The sequence below is a fragment of the Epargyreus clarus genome, unplaced genomic scaffold, assembly GCF_041222505.1.
Source record: "Epargyreus clarus isolate Ecla_fem2 unplaced genomic scaffold, WU_Ecla_fem_2.2 ptg000004l, whole genome shotgun sequence".
Classification (NCBI taxonomy): domain Eukaryota; kingdom Metazoa; phylum Arthropoda; class Insecta; order Lepidoptera; family Hesperiidae; genus Epargyreus; species Epargyreus clarus.
Window position 1 is genome coordinate 9,418,832 of NW_027332212.1, and position 22,580 is coordinate 9,441,411.

A 22,580-nucleotide genomic window follows, 5' to 3' on the forward strand; every position below is an offset into this window, starting at 1 on the left:
ATTGGAATTAAACATCAAATTGCTTAAATATATTTGTAGGGCTAGGGGTTGTTAGGGCAAAGGCTTTATAGAAATATATCAAGGTTTATTAAGTAATTTAGGAAGTCGGAGAAAAAACAACGTTCCTTTCTTTCTTAGTAGTCAGAAGTGACATGCAATATATTTCTTTTAAAAATACAAAAATAGTATAAAAAGGTAAAAATATATAAAACTCATCCCTATTGTCAGCCAGCAGCCTGCATCGCCAACCATAGTCATAGAAATACAATATTTTAGGGTACTGACCGTTCCGACTGTTCCGAGGACACCCTTACCCATGATTGAGGTTTACATTGAAATATTATATTAAATTATACACTGAAATATGTGTCGTCTACGATCGTTGAAACAAGCAGCTTTAAATACCATTAAATAAATCTATACACACACACATAAATGTGTCTATAAATTAATCTACATATTAACCCAAATAAATACGCTTTATATTGCAACACATACTCGTGTTTATAATAAATAGAAGGGTTTTATATGGCCATATTTAAATTGTTATTGTGAACAATAACTTACCTAAGTTATTACGTATTACCGCTTTCCATTACGTTCGAAACTAAGCCATTTTAAGGGCATTAGCTTACAAAATCATTAATCGTGTTTAATCCTAATGGCTCGAACCTGTCGGCTAGTGAGATAAATTCGAAACTACGTGCAAACTTCCTAGACTGAGCCGTCTCTAACAGATAACGGTTAAATAAAGCAATGTTGCAGGTAACTAAGACTGAAGTTAGTTTTATGTAAACATTATAGATGATTGCTACAATCGATCTAATAATTTCACTGCTAAGCAACATTAGTGAAGTGCATCACACCAGCTAAATGGAGGATTATAGTTTCATCATTATCTTTGGGAAAATTCTATCGTTAGAATTTTATTATATTTTTATTAACCTTTAAATCAAAGCACGTGATTTCGAAAACTGATGTAGTTGTCGTGGTGAACCATTTGAAATTTATATACTTAATAATAGTTAGCAAAGTTACTTACATTATTTCCACCTAATCTAAACCTCTTTATTCAGTGTATTATATATCTATTAGACCATGAGCACTTTGACCCTAGAGTAGAAGGTAAAAATGAACATGCAGAAATACAACATCAACTGCTATATACAAAAAAATTCCAAAATTATTAAAAGAAAAGATGTCGGTTGCATAAAACCTTATAAGTATGTGCTAGAGCTTGACCCGGGCCTATTGAGCGCATACTTATAAGTCAAGGCCAAAACTGAGTAATGACGCCTAAGCCTACTTCATTTTTTATAGAAATGAAGTGGGAATATAGTGGTAAAGTCATTTTTAAAGCAGTTTTGAGCTACTATGTTTTATAGATATGTGGTCAGAGGTACTCATAAGTACGAGTAAGTCGTAGTTACGCAATTTCTAACGTAATTATAAATCCACAGGTGTAATTTGTACACAAGCCGTTCAAACTTATTTCCCGTAACGCATCTACCATATGAAGCGAACGGAAAGTAAGTGTACAGATCTATTTAGGTCATACGGTGTTCAAACTCAGTCCTTAGGGAATAGCTAATTTATAACGACCTTTAATAAGTCCCAGTCTCATTTTAGGCGTAACGAATTTAAGATAAGTTTAAATCCCAAAAGAACTTTGAAGGTGATAGAACCCTTTGTGGTTCGACTCCGGCGGCACCACCGCCACACCTATTTCTACCTAATAACAGCAATGTTAGGCGCTGCTATGTTCCGGTTTGAAGGGTGTGGTAAGGGAGATAGATAGATTTTCCGAGGCATTCCAGCTTAGTCCTCAGGGGTAGCGGCGCATCTGTGGTCGACCTCAGGTAGGAATATCTAATCCTATCTGGGGTTGATTACAGATGTCCATGGGCGGCAGTAGTCATTTTTTTTATAATATATGAGTAGCAGACGAGCATGCAGTCCACCTGATGGTAAGTGGCTACTGCCGCCCATGGACATCTGACTTCCCATCAGGTGGACTGCATGCTCGTCTGCTACTCCTATATTATAAAAAAAACTGTGCATAGTTTGGGGATAAATAATATGTATGGCACTCCCCTGGCCATAGACAATCTTTTTGCAAAAAAATCATATCAATCCATTGCTCCCATGCTGCGTGAAACATGAACAATTCATAAACCAACAAACACTTTCTCATTTATAATCTTATATATAAAATTCTCGTGTCACAATGTTAGTTACCGTACTCCTCCGAAACGGCTTTACCGATTTTCACCAAATTTTATATGCATATTCAGTAGGTCTGATAATCGGCTACTATCTATTTTTCATACCCCTAAGTGATAAGGGTTGTTCACCCTTAACATTTTTTTATTTATATGGCAACACAACGTTTGCCGGGTCAGCTAGTATTAGTAGAATTGTGTAGTTTGTTGTTTATACAACTTTTTGATGCCGTTATATGAGTATTTGATAATAAATAGTAAAATTTGTGATACATAACTAACATAAGTTAGTACTAAGCAAATATTAGGTTTCTTAAATAAATTTGATTTTCTCAAAACGTAAGTTATGTATCCATGCCAACATTTTTACGTAAAGGAAGTAGTACACGGGTATGCACTCTGCTTGATGTGGCCTCAAGTGCCCGCTGCAGCGCATGAAACTTGTGTAAATAATTTAAAGGAACCACATCAACTGACCACGGATACTTTGCAATCTTTGAGAAGTAGAAAGTCTCGTGTGTATTTAAGTTATACAGATAGAAAAGGTACTATTTGCTCTGGTGGCTACACACTAGATTCTCTGAGCCTTAAGTATTATACACAAAGAGGAGTGCAAAAACATAACTCTTTTAAAAAAATCCCGATAGCCTTAAAACATAGCCAATGTCGCTACCATAATTTAGATGGATTTAATTCTCGTTAAGCTTAAAACCATTTGGGCTGTATAGGATATGCCGAAGAATGACACATATACTTACATAATTTAAATATACTCGAATAGCATTACCATCATCGAGGAAAACATCTAGACTAAATCGGGAACCCTCTACATTATTATAGTATTCCACCAGTAAAATATACGTCATACCATTTTGAAGAAACAAAACATAAATTGGCATAACTTTGATCCCATCGCGTGGAACCTCGAATAGATCGACCACATTTATGGAAAAACAATCCAATATTTTTCCAATAATAATATCAACGCACAAGTGCAACCATAGCAACGAAAATAGATTTTGGCGCACAAAATAAAATTTACCTGGCTACAGTGAAATAAACTCCACAAAAAGAATGCCAATTTGAAAGCGATAGGAAGCTTAATTGAATTTGTTCACTAGCTAAGCGCAAATAGAATATTTTACTGTAAAATTTTTGCACGTTTTCGTATTTTATTCTACTATCTATTTTTCAATTTCCACCGGTCCATTCGTTAGGCTGAGACCGCACTGCGATTAAACGCAGACTGAATAAAAATAGCTGAAAACGCCAAAACGCATACGAACACGCACTGCGGTTTTCTTTTGGCTTGATTTTATTTCAGTCTCATCATGGATTTCTGGCGAACAGCATGTGTTGTGGCGTTGGCTTTAAAATCTAAAAATAATAAAAGCAGACAACGCCGCCGCCATAAATACTGGATACATCCGTTAACGGACCAACGCCATATAAAAGGATACTTTTGCAAAATGTACAACGACGTGCGACAGCACCCTGATACATTTTTTAATTACTACAGCCGCGGTCAAAATGTAACAATAAATCAGTCGACTGAAAAAGTCACTAGTGCGTGCACTTGTATAGAAAGCAATATGTTTTATATTTTAGCGGTTTCAGTCTTGCGGTTAAACGCGTGCGTTTAATCGCAGTGCGGTCTCAGCCTTATGCTAATTTTGAAATTCCCACAGACTGTCCTGTTTTTGAACAAACCATAACTATTTCTAAACCTTTTCTGTGCTAATAAATAAAATGCTGCTGCAACAATATTAAACAATGAAACATTATCGAAGAATATTTTAGGCCTTCTGTACCCTTAGTATGAGTAATTACGTTTTTACAAAAATGACTGTTTTTGTATTTGTTTACGTATTGGCCCATACATTTCCAATCATCGCCCCTAGCGAACTGTATCGGAACTGATTGGAAATATATGGGAAATGCGTAAACAAATTCAAAAATGTTTGTAAAAACGTAAAAACTCATACTAAGGGTACTCTACGCTACGATTGTTACGGTACTATTTTTATAAAACTGTGGGGCACAACTAAATATTCGTAAAGAAAACGTTATTTACATAACTTTAACCAATATTGCATTATAGCATATTCGAGAAGTGTTATTAAATAGTGCGCAAGTTACCGAGACCATTTGACGACAAATTTAACCTGAATTGAAAAATAAAAACGAGTATATTCACTTTACACGAACTTTATTTCACGATGAACTTAGAAAGCTCATTCGCCACTTATTTAATAAAAACTCCGAACAAAGAACATATTTCCCTTACCCTTTAACGCTGTAGGGCTGAAATTAGCTTCAACAGTTTCACTGTCGTTTTTAATCAAAAATGTTGAAACTTTTATGTTTTTGTTTGATGTAAAAGTTTTCAATTACTACCTTCCTACTTCCGAAGCTCGATTTTACAAAGTTTACAAAAGCTCGCAGTAGTGGCCAATGAGTTAAGTTACGTTGCTTCTTTAATTCTTTTTCAGTTTGAAGGCAATTAGTTATCATGAATAATTAATTTTCCGTATGAGTTTATCATGAAAAGTGTATACCTACTCGTATGTTTTATTGAATTGAATAATGCCACTTCACATGAAGGTTTTGAATACCGAGAACCTTTTATTCCGTAAATGAATTATACGAATGGAAATGACTACAGTACTGTAGTACTGATATTACTCTATGTTTTTCCATCCAGCACTATTTTTGAAAAGTGGTAGCAAAAGTTTGATTCGATCGGAGTATTCTCACTAAGTCACTTATTTCTAGTGTGAAGCAGTTTGGCGTTTTGGCAACTCGTCTGTCATCGGCTTCAGGTATGCATGGAGTTGTCCCTGTAGTTCCGGGAGTAGAATAGGACTAGGGTATCTCCTGCCTGTCGTAAGAGGCGACTAAAAGGGGGTTGCGGGTGGCAAGAGTGGGAGCTCGAACCGCCCGTCAGCAAACCCGTGTGCTCACATACCGTCGTACACACCAGACAGTGTTCCGAGCGTCAAGCTCACCTATGCGGAGCTCGACGGGGAAATGCGCTAAGAGGACTCCGGTTGCGTTCCTTTGGAGATCCCTGAGTCCTCTACGCAGCGCCGAGGAGGTTCACCTGGGTTAGTGCGGTAAGAATCCCACATAACCTCATGTCGCTCCTACGGCATGGGGTACCTTTTGAAAGTTTCCCCCTCGTAAAAAAAGGTATGCATAGAGTTGGTTATAGATGTCCATGGGCGACAGTGATCACCTTTACCGTCAGATGGATTGCATACTTTTTTTCTACTTTATAACAAAAACTCTTTTACCAAAAATAATAAACTATACGAAGTGCCTAGATACAAAACTTTTACACACTATAATAGAGCTCATAACTCTTTGACGCTAGCGAATTGCTAGCAATTTGCCAAGTTAGGTTATACCGAGAGGAATAAATCTTTGGATGGACTATCACTAGTGCACTTTGTCTTTGTGCTTCAGATATTGAGCTGTCAATCATAGTTTTTATAATCCAGACTTCCCAGTAATTGAAGGAATGAGACCCGTTATTAGAACATTAATAAATAAATGTTACTTTTAATTTTGAATAAATAATATAATCAAGTACATTATTATTACAATATTATAAAAAATGTATTATAAAAAAAATATTTTACGAAAAGAGTATTTCAGATTGACAATATGGTTCATGGTTATTAATAAAATTATAGTAAGTACTTATTAACCGACTTTAAAAAGAGGTTCTGTATTTGACCGCTATGCATGTATGTAAGTTTATATGACGCTCAAAAGCTACTAGTCGATTTTTTTTCAATATAAGTACTTAAACCTAAACATGTAAAAAAAAGGGCCATCGCTCTCCATTTATTTATAACCAGTAATACCTACCCCTTTTACTTATTATCACTCCACTTAAACGTCCAATACTAAATACTACAAACAAAAAATACTTAGAAATACAAATAAGAAAACAAATACACTAACCAGAAGGAAATTTCCCTACTTCTTTCAATGCTACTATTTTTTGCTTCCTTAATGTTCTTTACAAGCAAAAGAAAGCGCGCCAGTTAACATAACGTTGGAACTCAAAGAAAATCGATTTCTGCAAGTGAAGTACTTTTGCATTTTCCGTTACCAGTACCTTAATTATATGTTAAGTTTTTTTAATACTATAAAAGTAAACAAACAAGCATGCGAACCGCCTGATGGTCAGTAGCTACTGTATCCGTGGATATCTGTAATCAACACCATTTCTTGTTAGGAGTGAATAATCTTTACTAATCTATGATGCCTCGGATGAATCTTAGATTAGTAAAGTTTTGACAATTGAAATTGTCACTGTCGTCTATTTTCGTGTTTGAAAAATATTAAAAAATGTAGTTTTCAGATCATTTACGAATGAAACGATATTTCTCCGCACTTTTTTTCAATTTCGTGTTTTTGCTCCACTTTACTGCGCATGGAGGCATTGTTCCGCGTAAATTACACTATGGCAGTCATTAAATGGCTGACAGAATTGTCAGCCGTTTAAGCTATTTAATGGCTTTCTTCAATTACTACGCAGTGAGATATCTTTACTTATCTATGGGATGAATAGATATATCTCCCATACTTCACCCTTCAAACCAGGTTACAGCAGCGCTTATCACTGTTGTTATTTGGCAATAACTATGGCCGAAATGCCTCCGGAATCTTACCCAAATAATTCTTACCTCTTCACAAGATAAGCAAAAGTTTAACCTGCAAAACGCCAAAACCCTTATAATAATAGAAATCGGAATAAGGTAGAAATAAAATAAATCATTAAATTTAGTTAAAAAGTTATAACAAAATATCCTTAATTTAACTCACAGATCCCATGAATACCTACAGGGATAATAATTACGAAATACAGCCACATATTTCACCCGTTGTTTATTATACCAAACTTTGGGATAGCCAAACTACCTAACTTTTGGTATTCAGCAACACTGAGTTCGTAACAAATATTCATTGAATCTCGGTTCATTTTCCGAGGTTGTTAGTTAGCTGCAAAGGCAACATACCGTTGGCGGATTCGTTAATTGTATATTTATGAACTTTGATAAACCTAGAACAGAAGTGTGTTTTTTGTTTGTTCGTTTGCTATCTTTACTATTTTGAAACTGTAAGAATAAATCTTAATCTTAAAATATTGAGGCCTGACATAAATATCGTGATATTTTGATTAAAATTCAGAGCATTCTAAAACAATTTAATTTGATCTTTGGTATGTTCAAAAGTCGACGACGCTGCTTACAATTTTCGTTCTAATTATTATCATTTTGACTGACTCTGTTCCTATAAATAAAAGTCTGACGTGGAGTCTGATGTTGAGCTGACCCTTCTTTTATGTTGTAGATCACTTGGTTTCTTCCTTTATTTTGCTTAGTTTTAAAAACGATTTATTTTATTACACATTTCCAGTGTTAAAGCCATGCGAATCCTACTAAAACCAAACAGTTCCAGCGAAATCCTAGTGTAACATCGCAAACATACAGCTAATCCCGCTGATTTATAATCGGGAACAAACTAATTATTTATACGGATTTAACAAAATATAGCTTAATGGAAAGCCACTGGATAGTTTAAGCTTTGTAATGCCAAAAAACGTGATCCCTGTCTGAAATAATACCCCTTGTTCATTAAACTTTATTCACGTAAAATGGATGCAAATAAAATTTTTAACGTACGGTGAAATTTAAAATTTGCTGCATGGTGCAACCGAAATTCACGTGGAAGTTACATAACGATATTCGCAAATTTTGTATCGCAAAAACTTTTTCTCTTTACTCAGAACGAAATGGTGCATATTTAAGCATTCACGTCTTGGTATTCGGCTGGTAGATAAAACTTTCATCAGTTGAGTAAGTCTCATTTTATTCGTCTTTCTTGATACGTTTTATGAAAGTGAGCAAAGGAGATGTTCAATAGCTGGAAATAAATTGGAAACTTCCACAAAAGTGATAAAATACAAAGAGAATTTAACACTTCTTTGATCGATAAAACTTAAATTGTAGAACTTATAAAAGAGCTCCACAAGTTGATTGAAAAAGATAAAACGTATTTCTTCATAAATACCACTAAATCATTTTATTTAAATTTTCCAAAAAGCTAGTTTGAAAGCAAAAAATGCAGAGTGAAAAATTCGATACACGAATGCTGAAAAAGTATAAGTTGCGAGTGAAAAATTGTGGTATGTCACGCATAGCGACGGCATCTAAAATGTTTATAACACCGAAGCAACGAGGCTCTTTTAACTATCAAAATGTTTGCAACCTCTGAACTCACTGTATTTCAACGGTAGTTTTTATCTATTCACAGCAATGGAACCACGATGTTATTGGTAACCATTCCACCTAACGAATTGCTCCAATTTGTGGATCCGATTTCTCGTAAATTTGGTTGAAAAAATGGAATTGCATTTTCTACGGAAAACGAGGTTCTACTGCAGAAGGACGGATTAAAGTGGATTTCGTCTGACCCAAAAACTGAAGTATGTATTGGATTAAAACGCGATTATTCTCGCTAGACACCCAAAGTTAAGTAGTGTCATTGACTGCTTTTAAATAAGAATCTTAAAATTACCCTAATTTTGTTGTGGCATTGTATAAAGAATGTTTTTTTTTTATAATATAGGAGTAGCAGACGAGCATGCAGTCCACCTGATGGTAAGTGGCTACTGCCGCCCATGGACATCTGTAATCAACCCCAGATAGGATTAGATATTCCTACCTGAGGTCCGCCACAGATGCGCCGCTACCCCTGAGGACTTAGCTGGAACGCCTCGGAAAAGTCTGTCTCCCTTACCACACCCTTCAAAACGGAACACTGCAGCGCCTATCACTGCTGTTATTAGGTAGAAATAGGTGTGGCGATGGTGCCGCCGGAGTCGAACCATAAAGGGTTCTACCACCTTCAAAATGTATACAAAGGACTGAGGATTAAAGCTAACTTACTGATAGAAACTTTTCATTTACGATGTTGAAAGGTCCTCTTGAATATAGTAATTAATTAATAGATGTAAGAACCTTACTATGATAAATAATCAGTTGATGTAAGTAAAATTCGTAATCATAATCACATCAAAAACTTAGAATATTTGGTTTAATAAAAGACTCATCAGTTATCACAAACTGGATATGCAACGAACATTTGCACAGATTTACCTTATTAAGTAAGCGAGGACTAAATTAGAATCTTTCCGTCAGGGACAAAATAGGGAATGAAAACTAATAAATAATAGTTGAATGAACCCGACGAAATAACGTTTAAAATGTTTATTTATTATGTCATACTATTTAAAACTTTTATATACATACATACACAGAGTTCCATGACTCCCGTGAATATAGAGTTGTCGATAAAATGTCTATATACATTAACCAACCAATACGGCATTAATTCTCTACGAATACTGAAAATATTTTATTTTAAACCAGTTCCAATATATTGAGCGGATCGGAAGCAGGCGTGGCCTATAATCATTCACTCAAGAAGTAGTCATATCACGTCCGCGTCGCGTCGTTTACATTGGACGTGAATATTATAAGTGTATTATGAACATATTCAGTTAAAAGTTGAACTTTCTGGCTTTAAATAATTTCTTGACGTTTATAATATTAGTATTTTACGAGGAAGTATAGGTACGAAGGAAACTTAAATTGACATATACCTAGTGGAAATTAACAGAGTTCAGATTTTTTATTTAAATAATTAGGTACTTAAATATATAAATAGTCAACTTCCTACAATATAATGTACATAAAATTAAGTATACCAAGAATATAGATTCTGCTTTACTCGGAGTAAAATCCGGGATTCTGCTCTACGCAAGTTGTCAAATACAAACAATCTATATATAATGATAACGTTCACAAACAACAAATTGTAAGATTTCTCTGTAGGTAATTAGTACATAATTAATATCACAATACAAAACATCAAAAGTCAGTTTTAGAATTTACTTTAGTGTAGTATCAGTAAGTAAATAATGAACGCACGATTCTCCATGAATACTGAAAATATTTTATTTTAAACCAGTTCCAATATATTGAGCGGATCGGAAGCAGGCGTGTCCTATAACCATTCACTCAAGAAGTAGTCATATCACGTCCGCGCCGCGTCGTTTACATTGGACGTGAATATTATGAGTGTATTATAAACATATTCAGTTAAAAGTTGAACTTTCTGGCTTTAAGTAATTTCTTGACGCTTATATGTATTTTTGAGTTACATTAAATTACGAAGGATTCTTAGTGGATATGAACAAAGTTCAGATTTTGCATTTAAACAATTATCTAAATAAATAATAATCATCTATCTACAGTATAATATACAATAAATTTAATATTTTACTTTAAAAATTTAGACAAATACATAAGATTAAGTATACCAAGAATATAGATTCTACTTTACTCGGAATAAAATCCGGGATTCTGCTCAGTACACCTTACACTACGCACGTTGTCAAATACAAAAAATCTATACATAATGATAACGTTCACAAACAGTAAATTAAAAGATTTCTCTACATAATCATTATCACGATACCAAAACATCAAATTCAGTTTTAGAATTTTCTTTAGTCAGTATCAGTAGTCAGTATCATCAGTAGAATTTTCTTTAGTCAGTATCAGTAAGTAAATAATGAACGCACGATTCTCCATGAATACTGAAAATATTTTATTTTAAACCAGTTCCAATATATTGAGCGGATCGGAAGCAGGCGTGTCCTATAACCATTCACTCAAGAAGTAGTCATATCACGTCCGCGCCGCGTCGTTTACATTGGACGTGAATATTATGAGTGTATTATGAACATATTCAGTTAAAAGTTGAACTTTCTGACTTTAAATAATTTCTTGACGTTTATAAGTATTCTTGAGTACGAAGGAATGTTAAATTCTGAAGGAATCTTCAGGAAAGGAAAGTTCAGATTTAGGATTTAAACAATTACCTAAATGAATAAATAATCAGCTTTTTACAGTAGAAAAATAAACAAGTACATAAGATTAAGTATAACGAGAGTATAGATTTCGGATGGCTCTGAATAAAATTCTGGACGCTGTGCAGATTTTAAGTGATTTTTTTGTTCGTGGTAGATACGTAACCATTGCGCTATGCACATTGTGATTTTAAAAAATCTATACATAATTATAACCTCCGCAAACAGTAAATTGTAAGATATATCTATAGGTAATTTCTATATATTTAATATCACGGTACCAAAACATAAAAAGTCGGTTTCAGAATTTTCTTTAGTCTTGAATCAGTAAGTAAATAATGAAATGTACTTACTAAGCCGGATTAAACGAGCTTATCGCGGAGGCTCTAACTTGGGTTACTTTTATTTCAAAAATTAATTATACACCACAAAAATTGACAACCAGTCTTAATAAAAATATTATCTATATTATATCACTTGTTTATATAATATAAGAGTAGCAGAAAAGCATGCAGTCCACCTGAAGGTAAGTGGCTACTGCCACCCATCTGTAATCAATCCCCGATAGATATTCTTACCCGGGGTCGGCCGCAGATGCGCAGCCTACCCCTGAGGACTAAGCTGGAATGTCTCTAAAAAGTATGTCTCCCTTACCACACTCTTGAAACCAGAACACAGCTGTGCTTACCACTGCTGTTATTAGGCAGAACTAGGTGTGGTGGTGATGCCGCCGGAGTAGAACCACAAAGGAACCGCCTTCGAACTTAGGCAACAAGTCTTAATAAAAATATCCTCTATATTATATCACTTTAAATTCCCGATAGGTATATCTAAATCTTATGAATGTAAATAAATTTCCAGATATGCTTCTCCTGCACGCTCCAGGTGATTGCTACGTGAGCAGATTTTATTGAGTGAACCAGAGCCTAGTTCTACTTAATATTGACTCAGGTATACTAGAAATTGTAGAGATGTTGTCTGTATAAATATATATAAGGTGGAGCACAAGTACTTGTCTATACAGATATATAAAAATGTAATATATTTATTAGCGTATTTTATACTTTCCTCTAAAGGTGTAAAAAACTTAGGAGTTTGTGACGTCTCTACCGTATCGCTTAAAAATACTTTAATTTAAAAACTCAAATAAACTTTGGAGTTTATCACATGACCATGAGCAGAAATCAAACATATTTCATAAAAGTGAAATGAAAAAGGAAATGGTGCCTTCAGAGTCGAACTATAAAGGGTTTTAGATTTAAATCAAATCAAAAATATTATATTCAAATTAGTTTCCTTACAGACCTCTTTTGGAACGTCAATATAATATCTACCATCCCTTTGCAAGTTATTTCGCTAAGGAGAAAACGTGTAGAAAGAAACTCCTTGCACACATCTTTCCAAAAAATAAATTTTATAATTCAACCATTTCCAGGGATTCGTCTTTTAGTCAAAGAGAGCTATTATTCCGACACCACAACTTAATTAACATAACATTATCGTATGTGAAGAACACAGTTATGTTACTTTCATTAAGTTTATGTGATGATATATGAAGAAAACACGATATATACCGATTACCGTATACTGATTTCAATTATTTTTATTGTTTTAGTTGAATACCATGGGCCGCAAAAATAAGGAACATGTTATCAATTACGACATCGGGGACCTGAAAATTATAACAAAATGTGTTTTCCCACATTAACCGTGATGAAGTCCCGAGCTAAAGGTCATTTCTATTATATTTTCGTTTTTTATTACTGTTTAATTTCCCCTTCATTTTCTTTTCGTTGACAATTTTAGCCGCCAAATAATAGTTGAAGCATACTGTACCCTTACCATGAGTTTTTACGTTTTGACGAATATGACTGGTTTGGTATTTGTTTACGTATTTGCCCATACTATTTCCAATCAGCGCCCCTAGCGGATTGTCCCAGAACTTGAAAATTATAGGCCAATACGTAAACAAATACCAAAACAGTAATATTTGTCAAAACGTAAAAAGTCATGGTAAGGGTACTGTTGTGGTATATTTCTCTGAGTAAATTAAAGGTACCTTAATGATATTTAAAGGTCAAAATACGCTTATTTATTTGAAGTTATTACAAAATTTCTGTAACACAAATTAAAAGTGGTTATATTGGCAAAGCTCAAACTAACAAAATAAACAACTATAAAGAAAACTAACAGTTTGAAGTACCAGACAGTTTCAACTAGAATCAATATTTTAACGAACGTGAAGATCATTGAACTGTGTAACATAGTACATAAACATTAGGTGTAGGTAATGTGGAGGGTCAGGGGCGGATTTAGAGGTGTGAGGGCCCCAGGGCAAGGAAGGAACGGAGACCCCTAATATTGGAAAAAATGCTCCTTTTTTGAGTAACAGGAACATTTTTTCCACCAAGTCTTTCAAAAATTTGTCGCCAAGAAATAAAATTATTTCAACGAAAAACTTCGTAATTGTTAGTAAAGGGCAAGAATTGTCGGTAAAAATGAAGAATTGGAAAAATACGTAAAAGTTGCTGACCCATCGAAATTTTAATATTTTTTATATCTCTTTTGGGGGCACATTTCTTGTGGAGGCCCCTAGGCAGTATCACTGCCTACCTTCAAATCCGGCCCTGTGTAGGGTAAATACCATCGCATGGCCTGACATGCTCGGTTAACGAAGCGGTGCGTAAGGTAACTAGCATTGACTAGCCAATCGATTCACGCCACACTTCACATGTACAATGGCTGGTGTAGGTAAATAGTACATAGGCCACTGCATAGTGTGGTGTGAGTCTAGCAACCATGAACCTAACGCATATACATAAGTACGAGTATATAAGTAAACAGGGTGAATTTTTCAAATAGACCTCCAGGGCCAAATCCGAAACTATAAGAATTAGCGAAAAATGCTGAAAGGAGTTACGAGGCCGATTTTGACAAAAACTAAAACTGCATCATTAGTTTTTTAAAATATCTTTTTCCCTAGCCGGGAATCGAACGAGTTCATTTTGAAAAAAAATACAACCTCTATATTATTCCTCTATCTGATAGTGTTGCTTATGAGGATACATTTTTGGAGAGTCATTTCAGCATTTTTCGCAAATCCTTATAGTGTCGGATTTAGTCCTGAAGGCATATATGAAAAAATCACCCTGTATATAACTAAATATAGCTTTGTTAAGATATCCGAAAGCAGTGGTGTGGTAAACATAGGTATGAAAAAATCGACTAGTGTTGAAATTACCGCTAAGTTTCAAAGAAATATCCTCCTGAGTTCATCATGTTTAGGAGACTAACTGCGTACTAAAACACACGTTTTGGAGAATGCATTGAAACTGCGTCGCCTTTTTTATTCAGCTGCTGCATCAAGCAAAATAGCTTCGACCAGTGCTAAAACGTGTGCACAGTGCAGCATTTGAAAGCAGCACCTATCTCCCGAAAAGCAGCTGAATCGTCGATCGCAACATGTCTGATGTGGCATATCTAAATCGACGAAACAGGAGAGAACATACAGAATATAATACCCAACTACTGACGGTTGAATTCGCCGGTGCGGTTAGCTATCGAACGCGCCAAATTGATTAATGAAACTCAAACAACTGAAGGTTAATTGAAGACAGAAATATCTCAACTACGATATTATTAGACAAGAATAATACGTGTAGGATCTAATAGTAAATGGTTGTATGATTCTACACGATGCTGAACTATTTTTGAATTTAGAACGTTTTCCTGCCACGGGTTTGTGAACGCGTGCTGGTCTGCATGCGTGACACGTGCGTCTTATCAGAGAGTTTTTTCCTGTTATGCATGCAACACGCATGCGGGTCGCAAAGAGAATGTAGTGGATTAATTCACGAGTGCAGGTAGAACATGCGTGTAAGCGTAGACTCGCGTAAGAAAGGCCGCAGGAATACGGCCTCAATTAACAGTGAATATCTACTGTTCAAATAGTAAAAGAAGGAAGTGTTGAAGGTGGTGGAACCCTTTGTGGTTCGACTCCGGCGGCACCACCGCCACAAGTATTTCTACCTAATAACAGCAGCGTTAAGCGCTGCTGTGTTATATTTTGAAGGATGTGGTAAGGGAGACAGATTATTCCGAGGCATTCCAGCTTAGTCCTCAGGGGTAGCGGCGCATCTGTGGCCGACCTCAGGTAGGAATATCTAATCCTATCTGGGGTTGATTACAGATGTATGCCACTTACCATCAGGTAGACTGCATGCTCGTCTGCTACTCCTATATTATAAAAAAAAACAATTTGAAAGCACGATAACTTATTGTTAATTTCTTTTTATATATACCGACATTTAAATAACATTTTTTTAATAGTTTATTTTTTTGTGACTTTATATACCTAGTACATCTATCTAAATATGCGTGTATATTTATTTGGTTATATGTTCGTCTGAAGTTATTGCTTCACCCACCTGTACTACTCGTGCATTGTAAACCAAACTAAGTTTCTGTGTGTCGAAGCGAACTATGTTTGTTGAAGTAAATTGTAACTAATCTGCAAAGTTAAGCTACTCCTAGCTCGGGAACTACAGTTCTTGCGGGCTTTGCTTTGAAGAGCGTGGTAATCTCATTGAATGGTTCCGGTAGTTATCTAGGATATACCTTACCTAAATATTGTTTGAGGCTTCATCAGTGGTTTGAAAATAACAGTACCCTTAGTATGAGTTTTTAGGTTTTTAAAAAATGACGGTTTGTACATAAATTTTAAATACGTAAACAAATAGTTTGTACGTATTTGCCCATACATTTCCAATCAGCGCCCCCAGCGGACTGTATCAGAAGAAAGTCGGCTGTTATCCACATCCTTCCACCGAAACAAAAGAACTGCTTCACACTAGAAAAAGGTGTGGCAGTGAAATATAAACCCTATAAAATAATTCTCAATCTATTTTTGATGATAACTTTAAAATTATTATTAAAACATGTATCTAGTACGAGAGAATAATAACAGTAGTCGAATATTCCCTCGGTACCAACCCGTTAAAATATTATAAAATGAAATTTCCTACATGTTACGAAAATGGCACGCAAATAAAATGTGGAAATAACGTCAGTTTTGCCAAAATATTCACAAAATGTATTTTTCATATACAACCTTCTATACAACCCATGTTTACAACTACTATTAGAGACTCACAATTTTTTTCAAAAATATACTGTGAAAATAATAATAGTCTATGCCAGTATGAGATATACTTACCTCAATTAATAGTAGAGCAAGCAACAAAATTTACGTTCACCTAGGTCTGTATTAGAATTGTCCCTCTAGGACCGGGACCAGAGTAGAGCTAAGGTATCCCCTGCATGGGGATGCATTGCATTGTTGCTCAAAATATCTTACTTTGTTTTATCTAAGTACAAATATATTTTTTTTAAACACTCACTTAACACTTGAAGAGATCATGTTCTACACGAACTCGGGTAAATTTAAGTTAAAAAAATGAAACGAACCAAAATTTAACCCAGTCCATTGGGAAGCGACATTAAAGTTATTACTTACCTTAAAAATATTTTCTTGTTAATATTAATGGGCCTAATTTAGGTGTTTGCGTAAATTCCTTTAATCGCAGCAAAAATTAGGATCCTAATTATTACGATGTGTTAGGTAACATATATGTTGTCCCTGTAGTACCGGGACCAGAATAGGGCTACGGTATCCCCTGCCTGTCGTAAGAGGCGACTAAAAGAGGCTTGCGGGGTTGCGGGCGGCAAGAGTGGGAGCTCAAACCCCGGGAAGGACAGCGGTTTGTGTGGTCGCATATCGCTGTAATCACCAGGGGATGTGAGAGGAGCGTAAATTGCTCCCCCCAGGGCAGAGCCCGATAAAAGGGCATCGCGTTAGGAGGACTCCGGTTGTGTTCCGTTGGAGATCACGGAGTTCTCCACCAAACGCTCAGAACGGCCAGCGTGGGGGGTTTTAGTGCGTTTAAAATCCCACATAACCCGGCGTCACTCCCATGGCGTCGGGTACCTTTTGAAGGTTTCCCCCTCGTCAACAAAAAAAAAATGTAACATATATGTATTTATATGTACCTAATAAAAAATGAACTTTAAACGAAGACTTAAAGATGTTATCTACAATTAAGGACTAAATTGAAATGCCTATATTCGCATGCTAGCGACTTCAGTGCACTTTTAAAGGTGGTAGAACCCTTTGTGATTTGCATCCGGAGGCACCAACCACACAGTTTTTTCTAGCTAATAATAAAAATGTTAATCAGTTCTGGGCTTTGGTTCTAACTTAAGCTTCAGACGTATCAACGCTGTCCCTGTAGTTCCGGGACCAGAAAGGGGTACGGTATCCCCTGCCCGTCGTAAGAGGTGACTAAAAGGGGGCTTCCGGGCTTGCGGGTAGCAAGAGAGAGTGCGGTGTTAGTGCGGTACGAGTCCTACATAACCCTGTGTCGCTCCCACGGCACCGGGTACCTTTTGAAGGTTTCTCCCTCGTTAACAACAAAAAATAAAAAGATGTAGCAACGCATCTGTGACTATCAAGTGTCTTAAAGTTAATTATAGAAGTAATTTAAGTAGACACCATCCTCATTGCTTCTTCTGAAATATTAAATTAACCCTTCAGTATAAAACACACCGCGCATGAAATGATATGCTACTTTATTAACCTGCTTGCTCATGTGTTGTACCTCATTGACTGTGTAGGTACGTACAGAATTTGAAAATGTTGTTAATCGATTTCCATATGTTTAGCACGCGATTCGGTACTTAGGAGCATAATATTGTGATAAAAATTTAATCATGTAAAACAAATACTAACAATAAGTAGGTAATTGTATATCTATCTGGTATTGTACTCATTTTAATATTTTAATGTACGTTTTTGTTATTACTTTACCTACTGAAGAATTTTTATTATGAATATTTAAATCGTCTAAAGTAATAATAGCAATACAAATAAGGAAAACAATAACGCTCCCAAAAAAAGTCGTTAATTTGACACCTTGTCATTTAAGTTTCCAACAAAAACGCGGCCATTTTACTTTTTAAGCAAAAGTAAGTATTAACATTCTAAAAAGTTTAAGAAATAAAGCAAATTAAAATGTTTTTCCCACCTCCCACCTCCAATACGAAACGACAGAAATTTCGTTGTTTTATTTCAAACGTAAAACGTTTCGAGTTTCCCGCCAATCTGGATCTTTTCCGCGGCCATTTAAGTTTAAATTGCTGTGATGTTTTGACAGGCACATTATGAGATTGCTTCGTGCGAATACATAATTTCAGTAAACCTTAAAATTTGAAGTGATGGGCACGAGAGAACAGTCCATTAAACTTATCAAACAAGGCTCTCGTGTCTATAATAATGAATAATATGGTAATGGAAGATGGCGTCGGGTTGGGCGTTGGCTGTTAAGTCATAAATAAGCATTGCAACGTAATGTATTAGACTACAGTAGCACTACCATGAGTTTACAAAAGTATTACTCGCTAGCGACTGCGTAAAATAAATGTATGAAAAATTGTACAGCGCCTCTAGTGGTTACTCGTAGAACTAAAATCCGTAGTGGCGTAACTCGAAACGTAAAAAACCTATCGAAATCAAATCGCTAGCGAATGTCATTATGATCTATTGCCATACAAATTCGGTCCCATGAGTCATTAATTTGACAGACGTTGTCAAGAAATACCGTAACGATAGTAGTTATGTTATTCACTAGCAAAATGACAATAGTTTTCTATTTACAATTTCTATAGTGGCGTTTCTATGCCATCTCATGGTAGTGCTACAGGTATGTAGTCTAATACGTTAGCGGAAGTTTCAATATCTTCAATTTAATAATGAATTGTAAAAAAAAAATGAGTGATAGTATAATAGGTTGATATAAAAATTATAATATATGTTTGACGACCCGCGTGGCGGAGCGGTCACCATACCGGTCTGCCGCGCAGAGGGTCCCGGGTTCGATCCCCGGCCAGACCGATATCTAAATAATGAATATAGGTTTCTGTTTCTGGGTCTAGGTGTTTGTGTATTTGTCTCTGTGTGTGTCTATGGCACACACGATACAGGGAATCCTAGTGTGGGGCTGTGAGTGTAGAAAGCGTATAGCGTATATATATGCTTTGGTATATGTATCAAACATAAAAATTTTTGGTAGTTGCCTGGTAGTAAAGATACTAGTGATCTTACTCTTGACTCAAACACACATAAAACGGTACAGTTCCATCCACCAAATCGAATCAACTTCAAGGAAGACAATTCTAGTTGAAGTTCGTAAACATAAAATTTAACTCCCCTTTATTTCTACTATGACTTAAAGCAAATCGAATAGTTTACCGCTGACCACTACCAGTACCCTTACCATGAGTTTTTACGTTTCGACAATTATAACTGTTTTGGTATTTGTTTACATATTTGCCCATACAATTTCCAATCAGCGCCCCTAGCGGATTGTATCTGAACTATAGTGTCAGCAACGTGACATTAAATGTCTAAATTGACAAAATGGCGCTTTATGTTTGTCTCTATTTTTTGCGAACATGTGAGGCAGAAAAAAAGACTTGAGCACTTACTTATTGTTACGTTTACTCAGTCTACTAAGCAAACGGAACAGAATAATGGATTGAGTAAACGTAACGTAAAATTGTGGGATGTTTTGAAAACTCATGGTAAACGTACAGGTGGCCCTGTTGTCTAGAATCGTGTTGCACCGTGTCGATAACGAATGCAGACGTGTTGGGTGTGGCGTGTAAGGCGGTGGTTTATTGCTCTATCAAACGCCACCGTACACTGAACTGGGAAATGAGTAATGTTTATGTTATCTACTGGGATGTATATAACAAGCAAATGTTTAATTTGCAGTTGACAGGTTGACATAGCAATAAGTCGGTATGTACGTGTGTATCGACTTATTACTGCTCCTAGGCAGTCTCCTCTCAGCCTCTCAGTTACCACGTTAACCAAGTACGAATTGATAAAATTCACACACCCTTGGAAAGTTTTTATTTTGTTAAAGAACTCTCTGCTGTCGTTGCGATGTTATCTTTTACCGCTTTAGCAAATGTTAATTCATTTCTAATATTCATATAACTTGAAAATAATCGAACCTCAGACCCCTGATGGCAAGCTTAAGCTACTCAGCTATAAAAAACCTCCATATTGTTTATCATTGAATCATGATTTAAAAAGCAACAATGGCCCTTCTTCATTAACATTGCTCTACATTCAGGAATTCATACAATTTTGAGGGTTGACACGTGCATACTGAGATTTAAAATCGAATCATAAGTGTGAAAATTGAAATATTACCACATCATTAGCCTACAAAATTGTTGACATTATTTATATATTTCTCACAAATGGCAAGAGAAATTTAGATGTGATGGTATGCAGACGTTTCTTTATAGCCCCATCAAACACCAACGCGGCGAAGTGGAAAATGAGGAAAATCTCGCCTCTCGCCATCTGACTGACATTAGGGTAAACAAATATTGGGGGAAGGAGCGATAACTACAAAATGTTGTTCACCGTTTGTTATTTGATTCTAGATAAATCTGTAATTTGAAAGAGGAACCACCACGGCACCGCCTCGCCTAGTCTTAGTACGAAGAAGACCTTTAGCTTCAGTGATTATTGCAGCTGTATTTTACATAATTATAATAGTGATAGTGATTGCACATTATTATGTACCTCAGATAAAATTTTAGATTCCCAGGTTTTTTGAATGTTTTTTTTTTATTTATTTATTCATACAAATATATTTCTAAGGCAGATAATCTAATTCAGAGTAAGAGCACGTTGCAATACAATGATTTTTTTTAGAATTTAAAGTAGTAAATAAGAAGAACAAAAAAAAATCGCCTAAATAAAAGGAAAAGAGAAAGTTTCCCACAATTTAGATGAATCCATCGGTACCTTACATGTTAAAATTCGTCAAGTCTTTAGGAATGAAAGACGTGTCAACATTATGTACGTCTTATTCTTACGCTCACATACATTGCTTCGAAAAACATTACCCTGAGAACTAAAATAGAAAATATAAATACAGTAACTACCGAGCGACTTAAAAAAAACCTTGTACTCTTTAATTAAAGTTGTTTTCATTTCTAGCTCAAAGGGTGATTGTGGGACACCTATTTAAATCTGTTGGCTTTCATTACTTTTAGTTAATTTTGAACAATGTAAGAAAATATCTTACTTAACTCAGGTACAATATTTAGACTAAACAACGACTTAAGACTAGATTATATTTAGTTTGTTTTGACGCTCCGTCAAAACTTTAAACACGATATTTAAACATTTCATTAAGTAACTGATAATGTCATGTCTTTAATTAATTACATTGTCTTAAAGTCTAAACAACAAATCTAGCTAGGGGCTAGTCTAAATAATAAAGGTTATGTTTTGTTTGATACGATAGATAACAATTACTTTAAACAGTATTAAATCTTATAATAAATGTGCGTCTAGAGTCGAAGAATCCCCATTACAAACAAATTTTCTTAATATTTTTTGCAAAATTGCAGTAACGCCACAAAACGACACATGATTTCAAACAAACAACAATAAGTTTAAACGAAGTTCAGTATTGCGGTTATACAACTGACCGCGCATGATGCTCGTTTGCCCGAATATCCATATTATCCACACATATTATCATCCTTACACACTGATATCTCATAAAGAGAGAGGTAAAGAGATAATGCATAAATGGGGCATATTTTTTCCGCTACCATAAACCGCGTTAAGAATAACGGTTCTAAAAACATTCGAATTATAAATAAATAAAGCAATTAGTATTCGCCCAATACCCGCAGCTGCAAACAAATCAATTTAAGCACCCTACAAACGTTTAAAAAAATTAGATCAGTAAAACGTAATAAATCTTAAATAGGCACCGGCGGAATCGTTTAAAATACTAATATAAATCGTGAAAGCCTCATCGGCCCGTGGAATTTTCCATTAGACTTTATGGATTTCTCTCTTGTACGCACATTAAATTATAACCAAAGGGAAAACGGTACGGATTGAAATTTAATTTCGGTCGCTGTTTGGGAATAGAGTTTCTGTTATATTGCAGTTATTAAGTCCCACTTCACTCCAACCGTTTACGAATTCACAAACTTTTTGTCCTTATTCAGGAAGTGGAGAGCTTTTAAATTAAGAACTACTTAAATAATATGTCTGCTAATTGGTACAATTAATTTCCTTTTTAGCTCCACAATACCCAGTGATTTAAAATGAACGTTTAATTTAAATATGTAGATATTTTTTAAAGGAAGGTTTAGTTCATAAAATAATGAAGAAACTGCTATAGAAGAAAGAAATTGCTATAGTGAATGATATAGCCTTTTAATATGGTTCGATTAATCGTTAACTAATAAAAATTTACAATAATTTTGTGGAGATTAATTATTCAAAACAATCTAATTAAAAC

The 22,580-nt window shown here is 35.2% G+C and overlaps 1 protein-coding gene and 1 long non-coding RNA gene across 2 annotated transcripts in view; one reads left to right on the forward strand and one right to left on the reverse strand.

Annotated features, from left to right (window-relative positions):
• Positions 1–12,935, forward strand: part of LOC140757186 (uncharacterized) — a 76,275-nt gene extending 63,340 nt beyond the window's left edge. The window contains exons 2-3 of the long non-coding RNA XR_012103942.1: positions 12,037–12,126; positions 12,791–12,935. This is a non-coding gene — a long non-coding RNA (uncharacterized LOC140757186). The remainder of the gene's footprint in view (positions 1–12,036; positions 12,127–12,790) is intronic.
• Liprin-gamma (liprin protein kazrin) overlaps positions 1–22,580 on the reverse strand; it is a 183,418-nt gene that overhangs the window by 108,128 nt on the left and 52,710 nt on the right. The gene's annotated exons all lie outside the window — the stretch shown is intronic.